The sequence below is a fragment of the Cornus florida genome, unplaced genomic scaffold (assembly GCF_030987335.1).
Source record: "Cornus florida cultivar Cherokee Brave unplaced genomic scaffold, ASM3098733v1 CherokeeBrave_3.0.0_Hap2_Chr06, whole genome shotgun sequence".
Classification (NCBI taxonomy): domain Eukaryota; kingdom Viridiplantae; phylum Streptophyta; class Magnoliopsida; order Cornales; family Cornaceae; genus Cornus; species Cornus florida.
Genome location: NW_026775576.1, coordinates 32,851,706 through 32,854,836, shown reverse-complemented (window position 1 = coordinate 32,854,836; position 3,131 = coordinate 32,851,706). Strand labels below are relative to the sequence as shown.

Here is a 3,131-nt window from a genome sequence, read left to right as displayed (position 1 = left end):
CTATCTTTTACACATCTTTAGGCTTCGGTGCTTAATAAACACCAAGTTTTTGGCGCCGTTGCTGGGGATTTAATTGGCAACGCCGTGTTTTGGAAACAATTAGGGATTAGTACTATTTTGATCGTGTCTTTTCTTTATTTTATATTTGGTTACTTATTGTGTTTGTTCTTATTTGGCTAGGTGAAATTGAGCAAGGAGGTTAAGCAAAGGATAATTCAAAGCAAGGAGCTAAGCTAAGCACAAAAAGGACTAAAAATATAAAAACATGCAAAGCATAGCAAAGCTTGGAAGTTGAAAATGAATTAAAGTTGCTTAAGGACCCTTTGTGAGATCTTTCTAACTCAAGCTCTAGTTAAATCGTAGGCCCGCGTGGAGGCTTGTTTTTCATTTCTTAGATAAATTGTGAGCCCGCGTGGAGGCAATTTACTTTTCTTTGCATGTTATTTAAGCATGGGAGTATGGGATCATTGTATGTGGAGATTTGTTGATTGAATTGTTACGGGGGCGAAATGATTGTTACTTGCTTGTTATTTGCTATGTTAGTGTATGTATGGTCGTAGGTCATTGAATCCTACTCTTGTCCCTCCTAATTTGCATCTTGAATCGGTTGTTCGTAATCCTAGGGGGAGAGGTAGTTCTTATCATTCCATTTCACCAATGGAGGATTTGAATGACGACCGTGTGGAGGACCTTGGTCACATAGACCAACAAGGTAACCTCCACCCTAATGTGCATCATGAAAATGTTCAAGTACCATTAGGCATGCCTAGACCATTCATTCACCCACAACAACAAGGCCAAGTTCCTTGGGAATGCCGCAGCCAATATTTGCTCCATAACCCCTTATAGTTCAAGCTAATCAAGGTGTTCGTTTAGCACCACCAATTGTGAATCCTCCCATTGCATTAAGAGACCATTATGTGCCAAATGAATACAATGCACCCACTTGCATTCAATTGCCTCCATTTAGAGCACATCACTATGAAATTAAACCACAAACTATTCAAATGCTTCCAAGCTATCCTGGACTTCCTAGTGAAGAACCTTATAAGCATTTGGATGAGTTTCTTGAAATATGTTGCACCGTGAAATACACAGACATGCCGGAGAAAGTTTTAAGACTTAAACTTTTTCCTTTTACCCTTAAAGATAAGGCAAAATATTGGTTCAACAATCTTAGGCCTTTTTCGATAACTTCTTGGGTGGAAATGCAACAAGAGTTTTTGAAAAAATACTATCCGATTTCTAAGACCAATGCCATAAGAACTTCAATTAGAGAATTTTCTCAAGGGGATGGGGAAATGTTTCATGAGGCATGGGAAAGATTTAATGATTTGCTTAGAAAGTGCCCTCATCATGACATACCTAAGTGGCAACTAGTTCAATTTTTCTTTGAAAGTCTACCAGATAATCACAAGGGTATGGTTAATGCATCCATGGGTGGTTCTTATCTTGATAAGCATGAAAATGATTTGTGGCAATTGTATGAAAGTATGAGTGAAAATTCAATGCATAGGTCCTTATCTTCTAAAATGGTAGAAACCTAGGTGGAAGGAAGAATGTCGGCTTGTATCAAGTTAACAACTCCAATGACATAGCCGCCGAGATGAAATCCTTGTCTCAAAGGTTTAATCAATTTTTGATCAACCAAAATTCAGCAAATCAAGTATCTTCCTCCCCTACTCATATTCATCATCGTTCATCTAATGAATCTTACATGACTTGTTCAAGTGTCTTGTATTCTACTTCCAATTGTCCCCATGGATGTGCAAAGTGAGCCCCATGAGTAAGTCAATGCTACATTTATTAATCAAGGGAACAATCCCTATGGCACTCATTACAATTCAAGTTAGAGGAACCATCCAAATTTTTCTTGGAAAAGCCAATGGGAAGGCTCAAACCCTCCCCAAGGTGGTTTTCAAGGGAAGTATGTTCCGCCACCAATGCAAGGCCAAGGTTCCCAAGGTTTTAAATCATCATCATTTCAATCACATGGCAATCAATTTTCTAATTCTTATTTTCCAAATCAACCATCATATTCCCAAGGAAATTCTAGAAGTCCCGCCTTTGAAGAGAAAGTTTAGACCGCTCTAGGCACTCTAGAGGCGAACACTCAATTGCTTCATTCTCATTCTCAATCCATTGCTAAGCTAGAAACCCAAGTAGGGTAAATAGCTAGTACCTTAAATGCTAGAGAGAAGGGGAAGATGCTTTTGAATGCCCCACCAAAGTAACAATGTGTTGTGGAGACTCATTCCTCATTGGAATGGCACACAATTGAGCATGTCAATGTGGTGACAACTTTGAGAAGTGGGAAGATTGTGGACAATAAAGTAGGTGTGTCCAATGAAAAGAGTGAACTGGTGAAACCAAAAGTTGACACCAGTCCCGTTTCTTATCATATTCCTCCTTCATTGCATATGCATGATCATTCAAATGAGAAAGTGTTAGAAAGTGATCAGAATAGTGAGTCCAAAATTGATTTAAAAGATGAATTGAACAAAGCTTTGAAAAAGGATTTTAAAAATTCTTGTGTCGATGATGTTTCAAAGAAAAGTTTTGAAAAAGTTTTTGAGCCAAGAGCTCCATTTCCGGATGCCTTGAAAGGATCCGTTTATCTTGATAAACAAAAGACCAAGACCAATGAAATTATTGAAATGTTTAGGAAAGTGAAGATTAATCTTCCACTTTTGGATGCAATTTAGCAAATTCTGGCTTATGCCAAGTTCTTAAAAGATCTTTGCACCCAAAAGAGGAAGAACAAGAGCCAAGCACCTAAGAAAGTGGTCTTGACCGAGCAAGTGAGCTCAATCTTGCAACATAACACCCTTCTAAAGTTTAAGGACCATAGTTCGCCTACTACTTCTTGCATCATTGGTGACCATGTCATTAATCGGGCTTTTCTAGACTTAGGAGCAAGTGTTAATCTTCTTCCATACTGGGTATATGTTAAATTAGGCTTAGGAGACTTGAAATCGATGTCGGTGGTTTTACAACTTGCCGACCGATCCATCAAGAAGCCTAGGGGTATCATTGAGGATGTCTTGATTAAAACTGATAAATTCTTCTTCCCGGTTGATTTCGTTGTCATTGACACATAACCGGTTCCAAATCCCAAGAGCCAAATTCCC

At 38.6% G+C, this 3,131-nt stretch overlaps 1 pseudogene; it reads right to left on the bottom strand.

The window, feature by feature from the left end:
* Positions 1 to 1,264: 1,264 nt before the first annotated feature.
* Positions 1,265 to 1,363, bottom strand: LOC132315166 (small nucleolar RNA R71; annotated as a pseudogene).
* Positions 1,364 to 3,131: the final 1,768 nt, after the last annotated feature.